The sequence below is a fragment of the Octopus bimaculoides genome, chromosome 4 (genome assembly GCF_001194135.2).
Source record: "Octopus bimaculoides isolate UCB-OBI-ISO-001 chromosome 4, ASM119413v2, whole genome shotgun sequence".
Lineage (NCBI taxonomy): Eukaryota > Metazoa > Mollusca > Cephalopoda > Octopoda > Octopodidae > Octopus > Octopus bimaculoides.
The window spans coordinates 58,824,260-58,840,381 of NC_068984.1; positions in this window are offsets into that span (position 1 = coordinate 58,824,260).

Below are 16,122 nucleotides of genomic sequence, written 5' to 3' on the forward strand. Positions count from 1 at the left end.
TTACAGTCTTTATATGTGTGTGTATATGTAGTTAGAAATTTGTGCTTTTTATATGCATTAAAGCAGTGAACATTAACTGAAAAATAAACCCAATATAAGTGTAGAGACTGATATTTTTGATAATTTCGTTGACACTGACTTCAAAGTTTTCCTGGTCATTGACCTTGTCAGAAATTTTGAAGTTGCTGTCAGTAGAATTTTGTGTGTGTGTGTGTGTGCGTGTGTGTGTGTGCGTGTGTGTGTGTGCGTGTGTGTTTGTGTGTGTGTGTTTGTGTGTATGTCTGCATGAGTGTGAATTTGTGCATTTATGAGTGTGTTATGTGTGCATGTGTGTGTGTGTGTGTGTGTGTGTGTGTGTGTGTGTTCCTCTGTCTTACAACTAGCATCTGGAACTTATAAAAAGTGCTAGCTTCCAATACACATGTAAGTCAACATAACTCTTGGATTATGCATGTCACATTCGCTCTATAACTTTTACAAGTCATTCTATTAAAGTTTCACTGCTCTACTTATCACACATTTCACCACATGTTTCATTCAGTTTATTTGTTTTATTTTTCATCCCATTTCTTTTTATATATTATATATCTATAAATATATATATATATATACATATATATATATATATATATATATATATATATCAAAAAATAAGCAACACGGATTTCAAAGGTGATTGCAGTACGCACGTTTCATGCTACTTCAATTTATTTAAGTAATGCGAGCATTACCTTAAATGTACGTCTATATATATATATATATATATATATATATACAGACACTGTATGATTTTCTAATGCTGTATTATCTATCTTCCACCAGATAAAAGGTTGAGCTGAATGAGAAGAGAGGGAGGGGACTAAAAGAATATGGAAAATTACTGAGAGATTTAGTAAGTTTCACTCCTTCCATGATAGATTCCTCTATAAATAAATATCTGGGAGATGGCAAGGTTTATTTCCTATTAAATATCACCACTCTGATTAATGCGCTATTATTATTCAGAACATGAACTGATAACCTTTTTTTCTGGTCATTATATTAGTGATTAATGGATTTTTATTGATTTCCCCCCAACATTTTTTTTTTTTCCTATTCTAATTTTACTTATCGCAGAATAACATCAGACAAACAAAAGATGCAAAGGATGAGTATTTGAATTGAACCCATTTTCTCTGTCTCCTCAACAAAGTTGCAGTTTATGAGGTTAAGATCAATTAGATCATTTCTTCCTTTGTATCAATAAATAAAAATGATGTAAGTTTTTTTTTTTTCATAAAATCACATTTTACATAGAACAAACTTTTTTTTTATTGTATTCAAATCAATTTCTTTCAATGAGTCATTAGATATAAAGCTTAGAATAGTGAATTGCCATATAAAATGCCTTTCACAGTTTTTAAAGAAGAGCCCCTGAAATGTTAAATAAATTCAGTTGTCATACAGTGTAGACAGTATATTTCAAGCTCTTATTTGGAAACAGTCAGATGATGGAGTCACTTGACAGCTAGATCCTCACCAGTTTCCCAAGATTCGAAATTTTACCCTATTTATTATATTCAACCATGTTACTGTTTGTTCTGCATTCAAATTCCATCAGTGTTAACTTTGCCTCTCATCTCCCTGACTTTGTTATTATTTTATAGTTACTTTTACATGCTGGCATAGATTTGGCAAAATATATTGAGATAATATTCTATGGCCATAAACCATTACTATCAGAAACCATTATCTGTCTTTCAAATATTTTGATTCCACTGATCCTCACATATCAAAACCATTGAGCTACATGGTGTATCGCATTTAGGGCATGTAAACATGACATAACTGTGACTCAAATGGTATCAAGCAAAGACACATGGAAAAGAAACCGTCCCAACCACACACATACAAACACACATATATACATACACACATGCAGGCATATATATATATATATATATATATATATATATATATATATATATATACACATAAATAAATATGTGTATGTTTTGATAGAATGGGTTGGTATCAAAAATTGAATAAAATGGATCCTTGGTTGAATGTCCCTAAACCAAGTGGAGCACAGAATATGTGTTCAGTATGTGATCTGCATTTTAGTTGTGGCTGTGGAACTGAGCACCATGGATTCAGTCAGTGTGCAATATCTTTGGGATTATTTAGTAACCTTAGTCAAAGTCTGATTTTGCCAACATATATATATATAAATTCAATTAGAGGATATGTTAACCTCATGAAGGGGTGGTTGCATCCAAAGAAATACTGGTTCAATACCTAGTATTGTTGGGGAATGAAATTCCCTTAAAACAATAGGTATATATTAAGCATATAATTTGTGTCCAGTTAAAAGAAGAAAAGAAAATGGAGATACGGAAGTTAACAATTATTTATTAATGAATTGGTCATCTTCACTTCTTACAGCCGTTTCAATTAACACTCAATAATTTAATTATAAATTTGTACATTAAATATGCATTCATGTGACATGAGCATAATTTCATCAGAGAAAAAAAGATGGACCTATCAATTCATTTCAGCAGACTGAATATATATATTGTTATACTTTGGGATGGTCATATTTTGCCAAGCAAACACACACACTATATACTTGGTCTTCACTTCAGCTTTGTTATTATTACTTTATTTTTTTTAGTGTCTTTGTCCAAGCTCTTTCATCACACATCCAGTGATCTCATCAGCGATACTTTATCCCACATATCTCCTCTTATTCTGCTTAGTCCATTATATATATATGTGTGTGTGTATATCATCATCATCATCATCATCATCGTTTAACGTCCGCTTTCCATGCTAGCATGGGTTGGACGATTTGACTGAGGACTGGTGAAACCGGATGGCAACACCAGGCTCCAATCTAATTTGGCAGAGTTTCTACAGCTGGATGCCCTTCCTAACGCCAACCACTCAGAGAGTGTAGTGGGTGCTTTTACGTGTCACCCGCACGAAAACGGCCACGCTCGAAATGGTGTCTTTTATGTGCCACCCATATATATATATATATATATATATATATATATATATATATATATATATATATATATATATATATATACACACACACACACACATACACACACACACACATACATATATAATCAACTGAATAATTAGGTACAATCATTGATCTTTCTCCATGTTGAATAATTATTGTTTGGTGAGCAGTCCAGATGTAACTGTCCTGTCTTCATCTATGACATAATACATTGAGAACTTAATAAGCCAATATATTCATTCAGATATAATTAGGTGGGAATTTGAAAGAGACATGGTTGCGGTTACATGAGACCAAATAACAGAGAAATTATTAGTCCCACTTCTATATCATTACACTGTTCATTAGACATGCATATTATTACAGTCCATCCATCATCTTGTTACACTGTACACCACATACAGTTCAGAACATCTATTATACACTCTGCCAGATACATTATCACAGTACATTCTCCATAATGCACCAGACATGTTATTATCTATTATATTGTTATATAAACACATTATTATATGATTACACTGTACACAAGATAACCAAAGGATTGTAGTCCTTCTATTGTATTGTTACATTATACAATAGGCAGCAACATTATTATAGTCCTTCTATTATATTGTTACACTGTACACCAGCCAAGTTATTAGTTCTGCTTTTATATTGTTACACTGTATATTAAATAGCCACATTATAACAATCCTTCTACTATAGTGTTACATTGTACACTGAACAGCTACATTATTACAGTCCTGCTATTATATTGTTAAATGGTATACCAGGTAGTTGTATTATTATAGTCCTATTATACTGTTACACTGAAAGGTTGACAGAATTGTTAGCATGTGGGACAAAATGCTTAGCAGCTTTTTTGTTCCTCTTTATTTTCTGTGCTCAAATTTCACTAAGGTTGCCTTTGCATTCCATCCATTTTTGCGGCTCTCCCCTCTTTATAAATAAGGAAACAAAATAGAGTTTGCATCCATATAACTTTTATTTTCTGCACACCCCGGTTTTCTCAGAATTATAGTTATTAAAAAAAATCTTAATTTTATTAAATATGAAAATTTGTTGCACTTTTTACAATATCTCACAGGCTCTTACCCTTATCTTACCTTCCCCCACCATAAGAAACATCAAACTAGACACAATATTACAGTACATCATTTTACACTGGACACCAGACAAACACATTGTTGTAATATATTTGTTGTATTGTTACACTACTGTATGCCAGACACATCAATTTATTTTATTGATCTAAATTCAAATTTTTGTTTTATTGAATTTAGATTTCATTTAAAAAATGTATTGTTTGTTAGTGGTAGATGTTAGTTAATTTTTTTTTTTTTTTTTAAGATCAAACCTTAGAATGTTTTGTGTTAGAGGAGATTTGATAGCCAATAAGGCCAATTGGAGAGAAGATTATTTTACAGACTCTACCAATATACATTCATCATCATCATCATTTAACATCTGTTGTCCATGCTGGCATGGGTTGGATGCTTTGACCAGAGCTGGTAAGCTGAGGAGCTGCACCAGACTCCAGTCTGATTTGACATGGTTTTCTACAGCTGGATACCATTCCTAATGCCAACTACTTTACAGAGTGTGCTGAGTGCTTTTATGTGGCACCACACACGCACTTTTACATGGTACCACACGGGCGGTTTTATGCGGCACTACATGGATACTTTTACATGGCACTGTACAGGTGCTTTTACGTAGTGTTGCACAAGTGCTTTTATGTGGCACCACCACGAGTGCTTTACACTGGTCTTAACACTTCTGCTATGAAGTACAGCTCTTCTTGAGTACAGCAAGGGGCCAGGCATCTTGGTCCTTTGTCATCTTGCTTGAAAAGTTCAGTGTCCTGAGGTCATTCTTCAGTACTTCATCCCAAGTCTTCCTGGGTCTTCCACTTCCACATATTCCATCTACTTTGAGAGATCAGCACTTCTTTATGGAGCTGTCAGCATCCATCTACATCACATGACCAAAGCAGTGCAATCTTCTCTCTTGCACATACAAACTAATTCCTCTTATGCCTAACTTCTCTCTGAAAACACTAGCACTCTGTCAAGCATGTACATTACACATTCAGCGGAGCATACTAGCCTCATTCCTTTCTAACCTTTGCATATCATCTGTGTTCAGGGCCTATGTCTCACTACCATGTAGAATTGCTGTCTGTATACATGCATCATACAATCTTCCTTTCACTTGGTGAGAGAAATCTTTCATGGCCAACAGAGGTAACAGTTCTCTGAATTTCTTCCGTCCTATTCTTAATCTAACATGTTAATGATGTATGTATGTATGTATGTATGTATGTATGTATGTATGAAGAATTTAAGTGAGCTGTGTGAAAGTGCACGGCTCATATAGTGAATGGGGAAAGCTTAATCTGCAATGTTTGCAGTCGTGTATGCTTGTCAAGAGCAGGGCTCATTAGCCACCAACGGAGCTGCAAATGCAAAATATAAGTTTGTCCTAAAGCGCACAATGTTCCTGAAGGTCGGCAATGGTTTTCCTCGGTCACGAGTGGACGGTCATCATCATGTATGTATGTATGTATGTATGTATTTATGTAAGTGGGTGGAGATAGGTCCTTAGTATTTATATTGATGATTGAGTATATACCTAAATTTTTTTAATATTATATAGCGTAAAAAACATTTGACATAAAAAATATTGATTGGTTGCTATAAGAGTTGATTAGTTGGCTAAATTGATAGGTTTTCAACCATTTGACTGAGGCTTATTTCTCCATAATCTAATACATCATACTGCACATAAAAGCTAAAGGAGAGTCTATATAGTAATTTAAAGTATCTTAAATAAACAAAATCTTCTCTCAAATCACATAACACCATCTTTAAAAAAAGTACATATAAGATAATGGAATCTTTGAAATACCTAAAATATAAGAGCAGGCCTGTGAGAGGAGTGTTCAACCTGTACATCAGATCAGGGCCAAGGAAAGGCCCATAATTATCTACTGATCCTCTAACTAGAAACCTGTCTCCAAGTCCCCTTTCAATTTTGGGATGCCACTCATCATCCTGGGCTTGACAGCCTTGTTCCACCCTACCAAATTTCTCTCAACAGCCCTATATAAAAAATGGTAATGGCTGTAGAGCCTTTTATTATAGGTCTGCTCAAACAGAGTTGATGGTGTTAGCGATAAGAAATCAGTCTAGTGTCTCCTCATAACGTATATCTTGCATAAAAGATGAAAACTAAACTGTATTAGTGTAACAACAATACCATGAGTTTTGATGAGATGGTAGTGGTTCAGTGGTATAGTGTTTGCCAGCCACATAGGCAACCTGGTTGATGCCAGCATCACATTTTTAATTCCTGGCTGATACAAGCATTCTGGTACAATTCCTGGCTGATACAGGCATCATATTTTTATATTCTTTTTATATAGGCACAGACATGGTTGTGTGGTAAGAAGTTTGCTTCCCAATCGGATGGTTCTGGGTTCAGTCCCACTGTGTGGCACCTTGGGCAAGTGCCTTCTACTATAGGTGAACCAAAGCCTTGTGAGTGGATTTGGTTGACAGAAACTGAAACAAGCCCATTATATATATATAATATATGTATATAGATGCATACACATCTATGTGTGTGTGTCTTTATGTTTACGTTTCTCTTGATAGTTTGTTTACATCCCTATAAGTAGTTTAGCAAAAAGAAACTAACAGAATAAGTGCCTGGCTTTAAGAAATAGGCACTAGGGTTGATTCGTTTGATTAAACTTTTCAAGGCAGTACCACAGCAGGGTCGCAGTTGAATGACTGGAAACAAATAAAAGACAAAAAATAAATGATGTTACTCAATTCATACAGTCATATTTCAGAAGGAAGTGAAGCAGAGTGAAGAGTTGACTGAAAAAATCAAATACAAGACTAAATGCTTTATGCTATGAAATTTCATTTCACATTTGTCAGTTTCAAAATTCTTTCAGGATGTATTCTGCTTTCACACCTCTGAAACCAGTAAAATAAATACCAATAATATATTAGTTTCAAATTTTGACACAAAGCCAGCAGTTTCAGGGAGAGGGTAAGTCGATTACATCAACCCCAGTGTTCAATGGTACTTATTTTATTGACCCTGAAAGGATAAAAGGCAAACTCAACCTCGGCAAAATTCAAACTCTGAATATAAAGATGGATGAAATGCTGCTAAGCATTTTTCCCAGCATGCTAATGACTCTGCCAACTCATCACCTTAAATGCCAATAATATATTGCTGTTGATTTCTATATCCATTCCAAACTCCCTTAAGAAATTACTTGAAGCTCAGTTTAAAGGCAAAGAAGCTATGAAGTGGCTACTTGATCTGTTGCCACCAGGTTTCCTTAAAACCAAATCTTATTGTTTTAAAAACAGATTGGATACATTAGATATATAATCACAGACACTCCTAAAAAGATGAAATGGTCACAACAGCTGGAATGTCTTTGACCAAAGTTCTCTGCTTTATCAGGAATGATCTTAGACTAAGCAACAGTGACAACAATAACAGCAGCAACAGCAGCTGCAGCAACTACAGCAATAGCAAATAAAGAAGAATACATTGAATTTCATGGAGATGATGACAAGTGACCGAGACTTCTGGCGATTTTCTGTGCTTGAGAAGATGCATTTAATCATAGTCGTGGCCAGTGCTGATGACATGTGAAAGGCACCCATTCTGGTGACGCATAACTGGTACTCATGCCAGTGATATGCAAAAGGCACCCATGCTTATGACACATAAAAGGCACCCAGCACACTCTATGGAATGGTTGGTATTAGGAAGGGCATCCAACTGTAGAAATCAATCCAAAACAGACTGGAGCTTGGGGCAGCTCTCTAACTTACTAGCTCCAGTCAAACCATGTAACTCATGCCAGCATGGAAAATGGACGTTAAATGATGATGATGATGATTGGACAACATAGTCACTGATACATATGTGTATAGAAAGATGATTGAATGGTCACAGTTGGGACTCATTTGATCATTGATCTGTTCACTCAAAAGTTTAACTTGAGATAAGTAACAATTCCTAAAATCTAGTAAATAATTTGTTGTGGCAGGAGTTGTTTAATACTTCAGATGTTGATACAGTTGTTGTTTAACTAGAGATCAGCCCTGATGGAACAGACCTATGATCAAAGCATTCCAGCCATGACCATCCCAACTTTTTCCTATGTGCAGGGAACCCAATTCAACATATCCAATGTGTTCTTTCCCAAGACTGTGCAATGTGATTTGAGGGAGATTTGACTGCTATTTCTATTAAATCAAATGACCATATAGAAGCAGTTCTTTCACAGGCTTGAGCAATATTGATGAAGAGAAAGTCAGTATTACTAATAGGTAAATAACAATCTAAAGATTAAGTTTTGTGGTCTAACCATATGTCCTGTTCATCTATCAGAGTGATGAGGGCCATCTAGCTATCCTAAGGGATGACTAATGACTTGCACAGTGACTTTATTTAACTCTTTGTATTCAGATTTTTCTTTCTCAAATGTAATAGTTATTTATTCACGTTGATAACATTTAGTCATGCCTTACTTTGTAGATTTGAGATTTCAATAATGTGATTGTTTATTTTTAGAATGATATTATAGGGTAAGTGTGAGAGTTCGGATCTGGCCAGTTTGAAGATAAAACAGGGAGATTGTTTTGGCTGGCTATGGCTGGTTTAAATGTTAAAATGTTAAAGTGAAGAAGAGCTGCGCATTGTTGACCTCACTCTCTTGTCCACGACAATCTTCAGTCCAGGTCAGGACAACTGGGGATAGATACATTTGCAGCAGATGACCAAGATGTTGGTCATCTTGCTTCACATTACTCTCTGCAGTTCATAATGTTACAACTTCCTTCCACTCCATTGAACTATGAAGGTTTCTTCTGCTGAGTATGCCAGATCCAGTCTGCACATATATAGTTAGGCAAGCCCTAATATGCTAAATAATCCATAACTGGGAGCCTAACAAGTACTACTGTTCTCCATCAGAGTAAATCTGGAGACAATAGTGACTAAGAGGTGGTCCCACATTCCCCTAAAACCCTGGAACTCCTGAACCAAGGCCCCACTACTGGATGTGGTTTAAAATCATATCTAGGATAAAACCATATACATTCATGTTCTGAAAGCTGTGATATTTCTTGTTTTGGCTATAGAAAATAAGTTTTTCTTTCAACATTATTTTAAATTTTATTTATCTGCATTTGCTCCTTTTGTGTAATTCTAATATCAGCTTATTCTAAATAATTATCAATTCTTTAAAATAAATATTCTAATTGAATGATTAATATTTAAATTCTCCAATACTTCTTTTTATTTCAAAAAATCAAATTTTAATTAGATTTCAGCAAAAAAATAAGCTTGGGTTATTAATACCTATGAAAAAAAAATCTGTAATTTAATGTATAATGAATATTCTATTTTATGCTTTAATCAAGGAAAAAAATTAGATTTAAATTTTTTACAGGTTTATAAGTTATTTTATTTTTTTCTATTACATGAAGATGAAATTTTTAAATTGATAAAATAGTTTTTTAAAAATTGTATAAAAATCTAAATTGATTTGTATCAGTCAAAATTTTGAAAACCAGCTTCTATCAACAGCATCTTTAGCTTTGGTTTATGAAAACATTTCAGTTTTATCAATTTGAAATACCATACTGAGAAATGATTGGGTGAGAAAAAATTCCTATTCTTGGTTTATTACAAGTTTTAGAAAAATGGTGATTGCTCAGGGAAAGAGTAAATGCTGAAAGGCTGGGAATCATTGGTTTATGCCAATAGGCTTATTGGAAAAAAGTTAAACCATTCATAAGATCTTAATAATGAGTATGATAATACTGATTATTATAATAAACTTCATCATTGTTTTAAGTAGTTTTAAAAATATTGGCACAGATTGAATGAGTCTGTAGCAAAACACATCACTGTTTGGTTCAACTGTGACATGTCACCTGTGACTTTGAAACATAACTTTTTGAGATCTGATCTTAACACTTCCTGTACCTGCGTTTTTCTTCAGCCACAGCTGCTTTCCAGTATCAATACATGCCAACTTTTCATCCACCAGATATCAGTTTGCATATATGGCCATCACAGCACAGTTGCATTTCCTGTATCCATCAGCTATTGACTTCAGTACCCAACCATTTTCTTATCTTACTTGTTCTCTGCCTTTCATTTAAGTTAAAATTGTACATCAGCCTCTGCAAATTTTCCACATTCAAAATACATGTATCATTACCATTACAGCATTACATTTATTGCATGTGTTTACAATATATTTACTGGTAAGTTTAGCCAGAAATAATAGCAAACTAAAAACTGAAATCAAGGGATTTCATTTTGATCATGCTGAAGAAAGCAAAACTCTAGAGAGAACACAACAGAATGATAGAATTTTTAGGTCTTAAAATATGGAAGTAATACAATTGCCATTTCATCTTTATCAGTATCTTATTTTCATAATGATGATCATATCATCATTTGTCTTACATCAATTGTTTTATATTGTCTTGGGATAAACACCTGCCACAAGGATTGTAGGTACTATGTCAAGTCCTCTGCATGATTAAAATATTCAAGGATCTGCTTTGACAACTTTTTCATTTTTACTGGAGAGAGAGTCATTTCAATTTCAAATTTATAACAAATAGGGACAGGCGTAGTTGTATGATAAGACGTTTGTTTCCCAACCACATGGTTTCAGGTTCAGTCCCATTGAATGGCACCTTGGGTGAGTGTTTTCTACTATAGCCCCAGGCTAAACAAAGCCTTTGTGAGTGGATTTAGTAGTAGTGTGTGTTACAGTCTCTTTGTCTTAACTTTGTATGATAGGTGTAAATGAGTATCACTGTCAGATATAAAAGGTTAATGGTTCCCATCTTAATATGCAGAAGAGGAGTAGATAGAGATTCCATACACTGTACTGAATGTGATTAATAGATACACAGGAGTTGTACTAGGATGAAAGGCAGGTTGATGGTAAATATAGACTTTGTATGAGGTATGTACATGAGTGTTTAGTAGTCAAATCACTAGCAAAATAAACTCTCTCCAATACTTGGAACTCCCCATAGCAGGAGCTGATAGCTTCTATTTCCTGGGTGATCCAGCTATTAGTGAAAGACGGTATTCTGAAAGCATAGCAGCCACAAATAGAACAGTAGTTTTATCTTTCTATTATTTGTTTCAGCCATTTCACTGTGGCCATGCTGGGGTTTTGCCTTGGAGGGTTTAGTCAGACAAATCAACCCCATACTTAGTTTTTAAAGTCTGGTACTCACTCTATTGGCCTCTTTTTGCCAAACCACCAAGTTACAGGTACATAAACAAAGCAACGCCAGTTGACAACTAAATGGATGAAGGGTGGGAGTGGGAGGTGGGGCAAACACAAACACAAAGAGACATCAAATACATATATATACATATATATATAACAGGCTTCCACAAAGTTTCCCTCTACTAAATTCACTCACAAGGCACTGGTTAGCCCAAGGCTTTACTATTGGGTTGGTACGAAATTAACGACTGTTTTATAATTTAATTTAAAACAGAATTTAGAATACAAAAGTGATCATTAATTATGCACCATCCCAAAAGAAGACATTTACCTAAGGTGCCATTCTATGGGACTGAACCTGAAAACATGTGGTTACAAATGAAGCGTCTTTACCTCACAGCCAAGCCTAGGGAGTGTGCAAGAAATTATAACCTTTGCTGACAACATAGTTCTCATACAAGCATCATAAAATCAATTCTTTGCTTTTCAGGCAAGATAGTGTAGATTGTATGACACTTGTGTACAGACTACAATACTGTATGGTGGTAATATGTGGACACTGAATAAATGGGATGTATAAAAGCTGGAAAGACATGAAGCAAGTATGCTCAACTGGATGTGTAATGTTGGTATGAATAAATGACAAAGCACATATGAACTGAGAGAAAAATACTGGATTTTAAGTAATTAGGTGTACTGTGCAGCAGTGAGGACTACACTGGTACAGGCATGTAGTGCATGTGGATGATGACAGCTGGATAAAGAAGTGCCAAAACATCCATGTGAAAGGAAAATGTTGGAAACAGAAAATCAAGGAAAACATAAATAGAAATGTTTAACCCTTTAGCATCCAGATTACTTCGTCAAATCTAAGGTTTATCTATTTACATTGCTTTGAATTAGCCATGTATTATCTTTTAGCTTTGAAATATCTATGACATGCTTGTTTATTTTCAGAATGGCATTGTAAGAAGGGTGTGAGAGACTGAATCTGACCAGTTTGGACATAAAACAGGTTGGATATGACTAAATGGATAAACCTGATTTCAGGATGCTAAACCTCATGAAGAAAATGGCAAAGAAGCATAACAATTAGTAGGACAGTGTTGAAGAGGACTTGTCCAAAGCAAGAAAAAGTGAATGCACAAATGATGATGATAAAGTATATTTTAGCTTCTTTAATTTGTTTAGATGATTTTTTGATATTTTAAACATATTTACTTTTTGTTTTTAGTTTTTATTTCATGTTTTTTGTAAAATTTTTATGGGAATAAACCATATTTTGTTACAGAGTACTAGCCTCCTCTCTTTCTTAAGTTCTAAATGATTTGTTCCATAGATTATTATATGAAATGTAAATTATTACTATCTTAATAAGAATATAATATTTTCAACTTTTATTTAAATTTAGTATTTTTATAAAATAGAAAATTGCAAGTCAACTTATTTATATTCTTAAAAAAACTTTTGCTTATAAATTTTTCAAGCTCTTTTTTTCTTACCTACAATTTTCATTGTAAGAAATTATATATTGATATTGAACTGATATCATTGAACATTAAGTTTGTAACATCTCTTATTCTTTACTTTATGATTTTATATATGAACAGTGACTTGTTCAAAATTTCAAAAATCAGGGACTTATTTTCATGTTTTTTCAGCTGTTGGAATTACCCATTAGTCACATCTACATTAAACATCCTTTTCATTAACACAATTATTGAACCAATTCTAATTCAAATTTGACTTTCTTCTATTCCTTTTTCTCATTCATGGACTACTCAATAACCTGACTATTTACAATTTTTTTAAATCCCCATTTTTAACTTCTCCCCTCACTCCACTGTTTCTTTTACATTTATACATACTTTCATGTTTTACACACACACACACATCATCATCATCATCATCATCAGTAGTAGTTCATATATATTCAAAACAGAAGCACACTCTAACGCATTAGAGCAGTAACTCATGCCCCTTAGAACCCCACCCCACCCCTTGGGTCCGCCCCTGGGATGGGACGCAGGTCCGCCGTAGGATTACTTATTTTCCCAACTGAGAGGACTGGAGTGACGCGGAATAATTGTTTTGTTCGAGAACGCAAGGAATCACTCAGTCCAGAAATTGAAACCACAATCTTATGATCATGAGTGCAACACCTTCACTACTAAGCCACATGCCTACACGCACACATATACATAATTTGTTATCTCATTATGGTTTGAAAAGCCAGATTTAGCGAAACTTTGCGGTCACAGTCACCGTTCGAAATAAATTTTTAATTCTATGAATTGTTTTAACATTTGTGATTTTTACATAATTAAAAACTCAGAATATAGAGAATACAGAGTAGGAAGTGAAAGAGCGAGAGTGTAATCGGGATTAAAATATATAGAAATATGAATAGATGTCGTGTAAAAGACAATGTACAAGAAATAAAATGATTTTAAAATTGTTCCCAAGTACATGAAAGATTGAAAAAGAGACATAGGGATTGTGTCATACATAGAAAATGACAAGGAAATGTCAGGAAAAAAGCATGATTAAATAGAGATATTAATATTTTTTAAAGGATAACTATTATATAGATGTGGCAAAAATAATTGAAGACAGAAAGATAAAAAGGTATGTTAATTAATGGAGTGAGGAGGAAGATATAAAATCAGGCATTTATGCTGATAGATTAAGATATATGAAAGATGGATAGGTGGAGATGAGACAACGTTCCGATGATGTGACTGAGAAGAATACGAAGGACTATGACAGAATGGTGAATACGAATGGAAAGAGAGAGAGAAAAAGAGAGAGAGAGGGAAAGAGAGAGAGGGAGGGAGAGAGAGGGAGAAAGAGATTTATACAGAGAGAGAGAGAAACTTATACAAAGAGAGAGAGAGAGAGAGAGAGAGAGAGAGAGAGAGAGAAACTTATACAAAGAGAGAGAGAGAGAGAGAGAGAATTTTGCAGAATACATACATTAAGATGGTTTGACGATGGAAATTTTTATATTATATGATAAAAAAATTAAATTAAAGAGAATGTAAAAAAAGAAAATGAGAGCGAAAGTGAAAGCGAGTGAAAAGGAAAAACAAAAACGAAAAAGATAGCTAGAAAGACAGAAGGAAAAAGTGAAAATAAAGAAGTTTATGTAAGCCTCGTTCTGAATATAACACTATGAATTATGAATAATTTTGTGCTGTTGAGTTTCGCTTCTGAGAAGATGCTTCTTTCTGTGATGATCATAGTAGGAATTGCATCTTACTTATAGCTGCTAGTACCGTAGTCGTACTAATAACTGGTCAGCAGGAACCACCTCAAAGAGGCAAAATAGGCAGGGAAGAAGAGACGAAGAAGAAAACGAGTGACTTACAACAGACACAACATTGGAAACTTCCTAATCAAAGACATTCCAATAAGCTTGCCAATTAAACAACGAGAATTTCTTCCGCTCGCTCTTTCTCTCCATCACACACACACGCATACACACACACATATTCCCGGGATCCAAAGTAATTTGCTAACGTGTTTATATTGTATATATTTAATGTGTTGATTTTTCTTTTTCATTCACTATTGAAGTGAGGTGGAAAGTAACTCAAAAAACGATTCTTCACCACCAACGCATAACGACTTTAAAAAGAAAGAGAAGTAGAACCAGAATCGAAAGAGTAGGGATGACTGAATGGTCAGTATTTGGGTGAGATCGTTCATTAGATTATTAAACTGTTGACTTTTTCTTCTATCCCTGTATTCCTTTTCTTGGTCATTCATTTTTTTCAAGTCACTATTTTGTGGTCAGCCCAGGTTAAATAGTCTGGTGCTGTGTGATAACTAGTGGATAGATGCATGGATACTTCACAGATAGATATATTATATTCTGGCTTGGCATTAGAATATCACGGACTACTGAGGCTGAATTAAACTCTGGTGAGAGAACTGAGTTTTATATTTAAAGAACTTGCTGCGTTTATAAGGAGAGAGAGAGAGAGAAGAGGAAGGATATCAATCTAGATAGAATATCGTATATACATGAAATACGCATATATTTGATCAAACACATATAGTTCATCTATCTATACATACATATGTAGTTAAAGAGCGAGTATTCCTTAGCAGTCCTGTTCTTTTTTTTCTGTCTCTCCTCCCCTATTATCCCTGCTTCTCTTCTCTCGTTCTCTAACCCCCACCCTCTTTATTCGTTCTGTGTCACAGTATCTTCACTGTCCGTCAGTGATGGTCCGGGAATACAATCGACCACTATCTCTGGTTGTCATGGCACTATTTTATTCATTTATCATTTATTGAGCAAAGATGCTGCTGCTAACAAGGAAGAAGCTACGACCGAATTAGGCGCAAGGGAAAGAGAAGGGGGAAAAAGAAAAAGAAGAAGAGAGGGAAGAAAACAACGTGAGTAGAGCAGAAAGTGAGTGGGATAAAAAGAGAAAAACAAAAAAGGACTATAGGAAGAAATAGAAAGAGAGAAAAAACGAGAGAAGGGGGGAGGAAAATAGTGAATCAAAGAAGAATGAAAGAGATAATAATAATTGTTATAACATTGTAAAAAGCAAGTCATGAGAGCACCGTTATCTTATTTAATGTTGATGTAAGGCCGGGAATCTAAACGCAAGAACATACACACACATATATAATATAAATATTATTATATATTTACACTGAGTGGATTATTTAGTGAGACAGGTGAGAGACGAAATTTTTAACAAGAACAACAGCTACAACGTTGAGAAAATCGCTTCTAAGATTTGTAGCTTTCGAGTCTTTCGCCTGTTATAACTTG